The 12645-nt window shown below is 37.5% G+C and overlaps 1 protein-coding gene across 7 annotated transcripts in view; it reads left to right on the top strand.

Annotated features, from left to right (window-relative positions):
- mtd (mustard) overlaps window positions 1-12645 on the top strand; it is a 2476738-nt gene that overhangs the window by 2411029 nt on the left and 53064 nt on the right. The window lies entirely within an intron of this gene.

Here is a 12645-nt window from a genome sequence, read left to right as displayed (position 1 = left end):
GAAGCTACCGTTGTTGATGAAACATCAGTAAGTGCGCTAAGGTTCAGCAAAAGTCCATCTCCCTTTTCAAAATTGCCAATATCTATCTCATCTAAAACTTTCGTTATCATATCTTCTTCTTCAGGCGATATCTGATCAACAACGTAATCTGGGTCTGCTGTACTGTCGCTATCATCCTCGTACTCGGAGTCTTCATCAGACAAAATAGTTGAGTTCATCAATTGCTCGATTTCTTCGTCTGTCATTGAAGATATATTGAATTTCTTTCTTTTATCTTCGTTAGTCAGCTCCTGTGGCTTTTTCGCACAGTATCTTCTTTTTTTTTGCTGTGGTCTAGCTCCTTCCATTTTCTGAAAATACCAATACCACACACAAAACTAGCCTCTACAGACGTAAAAAGTAGGGGAAAAACAAGGTGACCACAATAAACTAGTGCTGCACTACTCCATCAAATAACGAATTTTTGTTAACCTTACCCGGGCAAGACCGTCCAGGGAAAGTCCTAAAAAACACTAAAAAGCACCATATTTTCTTTGTTCGATATTGAGCCAAACATGAAATATGAAAATCAGCAACATTTTAACTTATCTTAAAAATTCACTGGAAATCACGTTTTTATTAATTTTAAATGTGCAGAAGTTCTAGGACAATTTATGCGTCACTTTTCACTTTTTCTCGCACTAGAACTAACAAAACAGTTGAATAGTTCCACTTAAGAGCTTTTTTTTTATAAATTAGTAAGAAAAAACGTATAATATTCAATGAACCGTTACCTTATAGCAAGCGAGCGCTATACGATTTGCATTTGAATACGTAAAAAGCAAAGACCTTCTGCAGACGGTCTTGCCTGACAAAGGGTTAACTAATTATTGGTGATTTCGTGTTTTTTTGATAACAACTAAGATAAAAAATAAAGACTCTGTTAAATAAAGACCTATGTATTAACGTGTAAGTGAAATTTGCCCAAAAAATTGGGCCGGTTAAAAACTACTTCTATTTAAAGTTTTTTGTGCGCTAAGAATTATTTTGGAACAATTTTTTTAGGATTTTGATACAGACCACTATAGGTAAGTGGCAACCAGCATTGACAGATTGACGACGCCGTCGTCATTTTGACGATTTTCAACTAGAATGACGCTTGGACGATTTTGTGCCTTCTATGTAAGATTTATTTTAAATATTCAAACACGAAGAAATAGATCCAATAACGTTGATTTTAGACGGACACTACAGTAATAAATATTGAAGTGATCAACTTAGCTCGTGAAAACGGAGTGGTGATGATATCATTGCCTCCGCATTCCACTCATAAAATGCAACCGCTAGACAGAGCATTCATAAGCCCACTCAAGGCTTATTACAGTAACGAATTAAAGCGTTTTATGAGCGAAAATGGCCGAAAAGTTACTCAATTCGATTTAGTTGGTCTCTTTTCCAAAGCGTATTATAAGGTTCAGACGGGCCAAGTGACAGTTATATGAGCACGTAACTGCCGAAAACTCTGAAGTTTCCGAGCAAAATAATGCAACTCGGAGACTGGACGTACTCTTACTTCACCGACATCTAATACAAATCGAGTGACTTCCCCAGAACCTGTGGCATCAACCAGTAAAGGAGTCGTTTCACCATGGCAGATTTTACCATTGCCGAAGATTAGAAAGCCAGATGCTACCGGAAGAGGAAGAAAGTCAAAAGCGACAGTATTAACAAAATCACCATATAAGAATCAGTTGAAATAAAGCATTCGGAAGATCCGGGAAAAAGTGAAGCTAAAAATTAAAAAACAAAAGGAACCTTAAAAAACTAGCAGGGAAAGCTAGACGAGCTGAATTTGAAAATTAACCAGTGACTTCGAAGTAAGCGTCGTCTACGAATCGAACCAAGGGGATTTTGTTGAAATGCCTCCAGGCGGAGCAATTTGCTCCTTTTGCGAAAAGTTATGGAAGGACGAAAGAAATATATCAGAACGTAGTGCTTGTTTACAGTGCGATACGGTTTGGGATCATAACGTCTGCATTCCCAAAAAAATCCAATTTTTATTTGCGAGTCTTGCACAAATTGAAGTTTTTATACTATTTTGATATTTCCAATAACTTGTTCAATTTTAATATCAACGAGCCAAGTAGGCATTTTATTTTATCTTTTGAGAAGCAATTTATCTTTTATTAATAAAATTGGTAAATTTTAAAAGAAGTTATTTAATATTTTCTTTAGTAAAACTGATCTGGTTATTGTTCGGTTAAATTATATTATGCCAAATTAGCCTACGTTTGCGTACCACATTACCCGCCAATTTTTGGGGAAGCGGCATTTCGGGCTCACCCGAATTCCGTCTTATAAATTTTAAACTGTTGGTGATATACAACTTTTGATAAATTATGCCATAGACGATATTTCACCAAACAAAATGTGACGAAAAATGGGTGAATTGGACTTTTGGTTAGGCTAAAATTACCCAAAAACGAAACGCTACACCACAAATGCCGCAGTTCCTCTATTTTGAAGACATTTATAAGGTTCCTCCAGAAGTTTTTTGTAAAACTACTTCTACTATCAAAAGAGCTGACTCTCCCTACGTTTTTTCTAATTTATGTGCATTCGTTGCAGATCTAATGTGCTTGCCCCACTCTTCAGCGAATGTAGAACGAATTTTTTTCTAAAATAAATTTAAACAACACAAAAATCCGAAACCCGCTGGAAACTGATACATTAAAGGAATATGGCTAGCCCAAGATTATTTAAAATTTGATAACTTTTCCTGTCATAATTTGAACCGCAAATAAATATGTTAAAAAATTAAGAAACTAAAATGATATAGGAGGTTCGATTCGAGCTCAAAGAAAACAAACAAAAAAATAATAATTGTTAAAATTACTAAAAACAAGTGCCTTTTGTATGTGCTACAAAATTTATCTTTTAAGACGTTTTTTAGACGTTATTTATAAAATAAAACGAAATGAATTGAAAACATTTTTATATGTTGTATGTGGCAACAAAAAATAACAATCAAAGACAATTTTCAGAAAAGGGCTTTTAAAGTTAATATTATGGAATGAAATTCAGCGATCTCATTTTGGTTTCCGGCGAATGCAATCGTACGTCCCCTGGTAAAAACCCAACTTCTCCCTAACTCAACTTTGGTTGTTATTGCTTGTTGCCCCAGATGACGATTTTTTTGGCGGCGTCTGACGACTTGGAAAGAAAATATATGGCAACGCTGGTGGCAAAATGAGTAAGAGGATAGTGCTCTCACGGTCTGGCGCATACGAATATGTATGTAGGTGAAGCATTTGAGCAAAACGACTACGCAGCTTTCCGAAATTCGAATTAGAGCGGGCTTACATAATAGGTTTGTGTCTTTGAATTTCGAATTAGAGCGCTTACATAATCGGTTTGAGTATTTGAATTTAGGAAAGACGGCATGCAAATGTTTGACCCTATAATTGATTTGCTTTTGGGCACGAAAATAAATTTCGACATTTGGAGAGATTGTTCGAATTTGCAAAAAACTTTTCTATTAATTATAAACAAATAAAGCAATATTTGTTAAAAAAAAAATAGGCCTATGCTAAGTATACGAAATAGCCTGGAAATTCATTGTATGGAAAATTTGTTGGCATATAAATATATATATATATATAGTAGGGTAGTTGGCGGCTACCGTCGTGTGATGGTAGCGTGCTCCGCCTACCACACCGTATGCCCCAGGGCAAAGCAACAACACAATTTTAGAAATAAGGTTTTTCAATTAGAAGAAAATTTTTCTAAGCGGGGTCGCCCCTCGGCCGTGTTTGGCAAGCGCTCCGGGTGTATTCTTGCCATGAAAAGCTCTCAGTGTAAAGTCATCTGCCTTGCAGATGCCGTTCGGAGTCGGCATAAAACACGTAGGTCCCGTCCGGCCAATTTGTAGTGAAAATCAAGAGGAGCACGACGCAAATTGGAAGAGAAGCTCGGCCTTAGATCTCTTCGGAGGTTATCGCGCCTTACATTTATTTTATATTTTATATAGTAGGGTAATATACGGCCTATGCAATACGGAAATAAAAATATGTAAGAAAATACAAAATTTAATAAAAACAAGTAAAGGTGTCTAAGTTCGGGTGTAACCGAACATTATATACTCAGCGTGAGCGTCAATTGTACATTTCATTTCAGATAAATTACTTTTCTACATAACGCGTGGCACGTCCGTTTAAAAAAAATGTCTCCCCATTTCCTCTTACAATAAAACTTGATAAGTGAAATATCATTGATTCAAAACTACTTTTTGCTAAAGTTATAGCTTATTATTCTAGTGTACAACCCTTTTAAACTTGTTTTATATCTAAGTTGCCGTGGTCTTTAACCGCTCCCGCCCATTTTTACTAGAAATATTTTCTGCTATAAGGAAAATATGTGTACACAATTTCATTACGATATGTTAATTTTTCTCGAGTTATGGCTACCGAAACATAGAAAATTGCTTAGTCATAAAAGGGGCTGTGCCACGCCCATTTTTTAAAATTTGAAGTTTTTCCTATTTATTGTTATAAATCCACTTGGGAAATAAAATACCATTGATATAAAGCCCTTTTTCCAAAGATATAGCTTATTTTATCAGTCCACGACCCTTTTAAAAATCTTTTATATAAAGGTGGGCGTGGTAATTAACCGATTTCGTTAATTTTCCTTCAAAGCATTCCTTGTAGTAAAGGCAACCTCTCTGCCGACATACATATGTTACGATAGGTTTAGCGATTTTTGATTTATGATTAACAATATTTGTAAAATGGATTTTATCACAAGTGGGCGGTGCCACGCCCATTTTAAAAATTGTTTTCAAATTTTTATCAAGAGTCTCAATATCAGTCCACATGTCAAATTTCAATATTCTAGGTGTATTATTTATTAATAATCAGGTTTTTTGTGTTTTCCAAAATGTTATATGTATAAGAAGTGGGCGTGGTTATCATCCGATTTCTCCCATTTTCAATAACAATCTATTCTGGCTCCAGATATGCTCGTGTACCAAATTTGGTGAAGATATCTCAATATTTACTCAAGTTATCGTGTTAACGGACGGACGGACATGGCTCAATCAATTTTTTTTTCGATACTGATGATTTTGATATATGGACGTCTATATCTATCTCGATTCCTTTATACCTGTATAAACTTATCCAAACAAAGTGAATATACTCTGTGTGCAAAGCACGCTGAATATAATAATTACACAGTGCTACAAAAAAAAATTCCAAAAACTTTTCAAGTGACCTAGCGTACGTTATAGGCCTTGACGAGTACATCATGAATGTATTTCAAAATTGTCTAACACCCCCAAATTTTCAAGTTATTGTCTAAAAATCGTTTTTCGTCTACTGCGCCCACTCTAACAATCATAACGACGTCATGTTTTAACCGATTTCCGAGCTCTTTACGGTTTCGGGAAGAAGATTAAAGGTTATGTAACGTATCATAAAAGAAAATTATTGTTTTACATTCATTCCCAATGAACTATTTATCCAGAATAAGAAAAGTCATGGCTTATCAAAATCGGTTGATAAATGTTTAAGTTACGACGCTTATTGTAAACTAGAAAATTAATCAAAAAAATTCTATCAATGTTCTGTACTAGAGATATACGCCGCCGCCGAATTTGGTCATTTTTCGCACGCCGCCGCCGAATGTCGGCGTACGGCGCGTTACTATATTTTCTTGTTTAACGGGGTTATTCTGTGTACTTGACAAATTGTCAATAAGTTGACGAGTAATCAAGATTTTTATCAAGTTGACAAATATTTCTATTCTGTGCATAGCTTGACAACTCTAAAAAGGTCTACGACCTGTGCTTTTCACCATATTGGGGTGAACTAAATTAGCTAAGCGTGGGGCAGTTGAGGGCGAGCAGTTTATTGTGAGTTATAAGGGAGTGATTTGATGTACTTTTAATTGTATGAGTCGTGGCACAGTGGATGACGTATCCGACTCAGACGTTTGGGGTTGCGGGTTCAAAGCCCACTGCAAGCAAGCTATTTTTAAATTTATTATTTTTTTTTTATTTTATAAATTATTATTTTAATGGACTGTATTTTATTTTCATTTAAATCAACGGTTTAGTGCAACAATCGCGAAATGGAAAAAACGTAAGAGTTAAATATTGTTCTTAATTTTTTGTAACAAATATTTTAAAATCATAGCTTTTTCAAAGAAATCAAAAGCGGAACGTGCTACGCATGAGCAATTGGAGCGATATGTCTCAGTTTATGCTTCTAACCCCGAAATTGGAATAGGAAAAATAATCCGCTGGGTTTTTTTGGGGGTCATTTCGGCATGGATTTGGGGACTCCCTCGGGGCATTTGGGGTTTCCCTCGGGGTCATTTGGGGATCATTCCGGGACGGGTTTGAGGACTCCCTCGGGGTCATTTCGGGGACATTGCGGGATTGTTTTGGGGCCCCATCGGGTGCATTTGGGGGTCGTTCCGGGATCTTTTTGGGGACTCTCGGGATAATTTGGGTGTCTTCCGAGATGATTTTGGGGGCTCCATCGGGGTCATTTAGGGGTCGTTCCGGAATGTTTATGGGGACTCCCTCGGGGTCTTTCCGGGGTGGTTTTGGCGACTCCCTCGGGGTATTCCCAGGGTGAATTGGGGTCGTGCCGGGATGTTTTTAGGGACTCCCTCGGAGTCATTTAGGAGAATTCTTGGATGCTTTTGGGGACTCCCTCGGGGTCATTCCGGGATCCATTTGGGGACTCGGGATCATTTGGGGGCCATTCCGGGATGGTTTTGGGGACTCCATCGGGTCCTCCCGGGGTCATTTAGGGGTCGTTCCGAGATCTTTTTGGAGACTCTCTGGTGGTCATTTGGTGGACATAACCCCCAAATAACCTCGAGGGAGTCCTCAAAACCATTCCGGAATGACCTCGGGAGAGTCCCCAAAAAGATACCGGAACGACCCCTAAATGACGCCGGGAGGGCCAGATGGAGTCCCCAAAACCATCCCGGAATGTCCCCCAAATACCCCCGAGGGAGTCCGCAAAACCGTCCCGGAATGATCCCCAAATTACCCCGAGGGACTCCCCAAAACCTTCCCGTAATGATCCCCAAATGACCCCGCGGGAGTCCCCAAAGTCATGCCAAAATTAACCCTAAACGACCCCGAGAGAGTCCCCATAAACATACCGGAACGACCCCCAAATACCCCGAGGGAGTCCCCAAAACTATACCGGAATGATCCCCAAATGACCCCGAGGGAGTCCCCAAAACGGTACAGGAACGACCCCCAAATGACACCGGGAGCACCCAATGAAAACCCCAAAAACATCCGGTAATGTCCCCCAAATGACCCCGAGGGAGTCCCCAAAACCGTCCTCAAATTACCCCCAAAATCCCCAGAGGATCTTCCCACAATAATAGCAAAAGTAATAAATCTTCCATTTTCTCTCGATCGCACAATAACAGAATTCTAATTTAAGTTTATCCGTATAAATTAAATTATCAAGAGGGTTTGACTTATTGACAATTTGTCAGCGAAAAGGCTTTTTATTTTTTACATAGAATAGCAATTACTTGATAAATTATCAAACTTGACAAATAAGCAAGATGGTGAATTTGTCAAGTGCACAGAATAGGGCTGTAAGACTGTTTAGGCCATTTATTTTTCATGTCGAAAATTGGTCGGATATGGTCGAAAGTGGTATCAAGGGATGCGCATCAGTGCCAGTTATAAGAAACTAATTGCGAAATTTAACTCTTTTTAACTACTCAAAAGTTATTTAAAAAAGCAGGCGTTTTCAGCTCAGCACGGACTTTGCATCGCACAATTTACCAAGATATTAAAACAAAACACTGAAAGAAAATTTTGCATATTTTTTTTCTTTTTCAAAAGATTAATAATGAACAATGAATTCAAATAAAATGACCCGCGGCGAACATGTTTGCAAATTATTCTCAAGTTGTTAAAAAACCAATTTACCCAAAAAAGGTGCCGATTTTTTTTTTTTTTATTTTATATTGCGATTGGCTAAAAGAATAAACGAAATCAGTTATGCAAAATCCTTTAGTAGGTTCCAGGGGCATAAACACCCCTTTGAAATGATTCTTACCTCATACTTAAGTTAAGGATATATATACGTATGAGAAGGGTTTGAAAAATCACTCGAGCTTACATTCAAACATCTGTTCAGGGGCGTATTTACCTCTAGAAGCGCCCTGGGCAAACAAATCAAGCATTTCATTACTGATATATTTTACGGATTTAAAAAATTTTATTCGAGTTTTCTTAGAAAGAATATTTATTTCATTTTTATTTATATAATGAAGCGTATCACAAAATATTTTTAGTTTCAAGAAACTTATAGATTGTCAGAAAACTAATAACACAGACATATGGAAAAGATTATTCAAAAACACTTGCGTCTTACTTTTTGGGAGGCAAAATCTGTAATCAAATGTTCAAAATTCAAAGAGAGAAGAATATCAGATTCAATACAAAGCAGTGCTAAACTGTTGAGTCGATCTTCAGTCATTTTGGAGCGAAGGTAATTTTTTATCCTTTTCAAACAAGAAAAAGATCTTTCGGCGCTGCAATTAGTCACTGCCATGGTAGCAAGCATGCGATATGTGATGTTAACGTTCGGAAAAATTGTGTTCAAATCATCGGACCGAATAAGCTTCATAATATTCAGTGGAGATTTCGTCTTAATATTATTTTCTTTGCAATAAGCAAAAAAATGGACGAATTCGTCATCAGTTGTCGGTTCCAAATCAGACGTGAACGTAGATATCAGAGCCTTCGATTCCATTCTGATTTCTTCTTTAGAAGACAATTCGCTCGCCTTGAGGATAATCATAAATTTTTTGTTGATTTTATCGTATGCCTTGCGTCTCTCTTCTAATTCCACAGTCAAATTATCTAGAATAACATTGAAGATATTTACTCTGAAATTTTCTCTTCCGCAGTGTCACTTCTCCACGAACCGATTCATCTGTTCTCAATTTACATTTCCCTTTTCGTGTCTTACTGGAATGGTACTCTGGATCTTCTGATAACTCGAGGGCTCGTTTCTCGTATTCATCAAATTCATCCCGACAGTCAGAGACAATCTTTTGCAGTCCCTTGTAATGTTCAATGGTTTCAGCAATACTGCATTCAACAGCTTGTAATTTTTGACTCACTGCATTGAATCTTGTAAGCAGGAAGTGCCACAAAATAGTCATAAATGAAGTTTCAAGCTTCTCCAATTGAATTCGAATGCCCTCCGAATTGCTTTTCTGTCAAATCTTCTTGAATCGCTATTAAAACTTCAATTATTTTGACATAATTATCATTCAGAATTTTAACTGCGTCGTATCGAGCTGACCATCCAGTTGTAGATAATGATTTCAAAGTGATGGGTTTTGAGGCAGCTGATTGCAGATGCTCCCAACGTTTCATTGATGCAGTAAAAAAGTTGTACAAGCTTTGAATTTTAAAAAAAAATGCTGCTGCTTCCGGACAATTCTCCACTGCATGTACACCCACTAAATTCAGCGAATTAGCAGCGCAAGGTACGTATTCATACGTCTAAAATACATCTAAAAACGAACGATAACTGGTCAACTTGGTATATATCAGGGGTTTTATCTCCTCTGAAATGGTAGATATCACTTTTTTCGGCAGCAAACTTATGAACTCCTCACAAATCGTTTTGGATAAATAACTTGTGCTGCCACTTCATTTGTTGCCAAATTTTTTTATGTGTTCAGCCAAGAAGGGGTCATATTCTGCAACAACTTCCAGAAACATCAAATAATTCCCATTATTTGGAGATCCCAGTTTTTCGTCACTGCCCCTGAATGGAAGTCCACGGGATGCTAAAGCTTTCGTTACAGAAACAACTCGGTTTAAAACTTTCCTCCAGTAATCTATTTCTTCATTCAATTGAATAACGAGCGTTTTATCAATCCTTGATTCCTGATGACTACTTTGTTTTCAGCCAATCATTGAATCCCATTTTGCAGTTGAAATAAGAAGCAGGATCGAACAAAATACATGGTACACAAAACACACTTCTTTTGCTAGCAGAATAAATAAGCCAAGTGCGAAGACTTGTCTCTCCATTTTGAAGATTTCTATGAAAGAGATTTTTTGATAGGTATCTTACGCTGCCATCAAGATAAATTCGTTTGGATAGACTGAAATCCGAATCACAATTCTGTTTGCATCCATGTATTGCTATATGATCACGAATTGCATCATTAATTGTCCATTTGGCGGGATAATCGCTCAAAATCAATTGATCCAGTCCACTAGGGTCTTGTGGGGAATTCAAATCTTTATCTTCCTAATAATGTACAAAACATATAAATAAATCTCTTATATAGGTACCACATTTTTTTCCATATTCTAACCTTCAAAATGATCTGATCTTAAACCCTCATTATTAGGTGGCACAGATTTTGCAATATCATTAAATTGCAGTTCATCATTCGAATCTGAAAACCAATTTTATAGTGAAAATGTTTCGTACTCAAACTAAACTCACAATTTTTGACAGTGGGGTGCCTCCCAGGTAGCGAAATCTGGTTTTCTGGCCCAGAATCTACCTGGGCTAACCTAGCTGTCGATCAATTGACTTATGCATTTTTACCTTTTTGGTTATGATCAACAACGGAGTCATTTTCTTTTCGAGGAGTTTGAAAAAAACAATCAAGTTTAGGAATTTTCGACAGTAAATCTTTGTCTTTCTGCATTTTCTCGGCTGCACGTTTTTTGTTTGCTGCGTCGCTTAACTTTTTCATATTTGCACTCATTCTTCCATTTTTCATAAAAACATTAATTCACTGACACTTTTTTGATGTTTTTAACTCGGAACGACTTTTAAGATTACATAAAATGTACGCAGCGCATTGTATAGAGGCGCGAACTATTCAAATTAATCAGAAACAGAAAATATTCAGATCTTAGTTTCCTTTGAAAAAGTGAGCTAGCGCATTTCTCCCGAAAAAATACTTCAATGCCTACTTGATTTTTAAATTTGAAATTTCAATTAAATTTGAATCTTTTAGGGAAAACAGATTCAAGACGACAACGACGGTACGGCATCTGTCAAGTTATTTTTACACATGTTCTTATCGGGAGGAATTTTTTGGGCACGACACGACAAATCGGCAATCAATCATGAATGCCGCTGTCGCTAGATTAGATCTATTTCGATTTTGACAGGCGACGGTCGTGGGGTCCTTTTTTCTTTTTGTGAATAAAAATCAAAATAAATGCAAATAGCCTTAAATATGTGTTGAAATTTATTAGTTATACATTTTTTTAGCACATGCAATACTTTTTTCTAAATTTTTTGTTGTTGTTTGAGCTAATGCAGAACTGTCGTTGTCGCTTTCATTATAATCAGTCGTCGGTGCTTGGCGGCAAATATCGTCAAGCTTCATTTTTTCGCCGTTGTCGCTCGCACTCGTCGTTTTGAATGTGGGCCGGGCTTTTTACGTCATTTACTGCACACAACCTGCTAAAACTTAGTGTTTATATATCGCTCATTTGCTGCAAGACCGGCATAAATGAAAAAACGTGATTTTTGAGTAAATGGTGCAGAATAGTTAATTACATCATACTTCATTATGAAATGTTAATTTTGGTTTTCACACTTCATCTTTCAACACCCAAGTCTCCCGGTTTGACATTTCCTAAAGTTGGCGGCCCTATCCAAAACTAGTCCCTTGGAGTGAATCACATTGATTATAGCCTATCAAAAAAAAATAAATAAATGTAAGGCGCGATAACCTCCGAAGAGATCTAAGGCCGAGCTTCTCTTCCAATTTACGTCGTGCTCCTCTTGATTTTCCCTACAAATTGACCGGACGGGACCTACATGTTTTATGCCGACTCCGAACGGCATCTGCGAGTCAGATGAGTTTTCACTGAGAGCCTTTCATGGCAGAAATACACCCGGAGCGCTTGCCAAAGACTGCCGAGGGGCCATCCCGCTTAGAAAAATTTTCTTCTAATTGGAAACCTTATTTCTAAAATTTTGATGTTGCTTTGCGCGGGGCGCGAACCCAGGGCATACGGTGTGATAGGCGGAGCACGCTACCATCACACCACGGTGGCCTATCAACCAAGCTTAAATATCACCTACTCGTTACGGGTCCTTTTAAAATGTGAATACGTAGGCACATATATTTACCACGTGAGGCTTTGTCCTTCGTAAGAACACTCAAAGTGGTGAAGTAAAAGCTTTCCCAAGACAGTCGAACTAATGACCGTGTGTGCTACTACTCTAATGTAATGGGCAGTCAAACTAGTCTGAAAACTGAAGCTACGCGGTCATCCATAATGAGGTCTTATATCATACCGGAAAACAGCAGTTAACATCTTTCAACTTAAAATCGGTCGGCTTTCATTCTAAAATACCGTTTTGATTTAACGAAGACTATTGAAATCAATGTTGTGAACACAAAAGTCTGCAAACTTTGCTCTACATTTTAAAAATGTCATCCAGGGTCCCTGTAAAATTTTAATTATGTAGATGGCGCCGAGGATTATACGATTTTCACCCATGAGTTACGCAATGACATCTACTTAGACAGCTTATGATTTCGAGGGCGGCATCCTTGGCCGAATAGTCACTCCCGAACATTTCAAGGTGTACCTCTAGTGTAGCTCGGCAGCAT

This window comes from Eurosta solidaginis, chromosome 1 (assembly GCF_040869045.1).
Source record: "Eurosta solidaginis isolate ZX-2024a chromosome 1, ASM4086904v1, whole genome shotgun sequence".
NCBI lineage: Eukaryota > Metazoa > Arthropoda > Insecta > Diptera > Tephritidae > Eurosta > Eurosta solidaginis.
The sequence above is the reverse complement of the archived record's forward strand: the minus strand, read 5'-3'. Positions and strand labels throughout refer to the sequence as shown.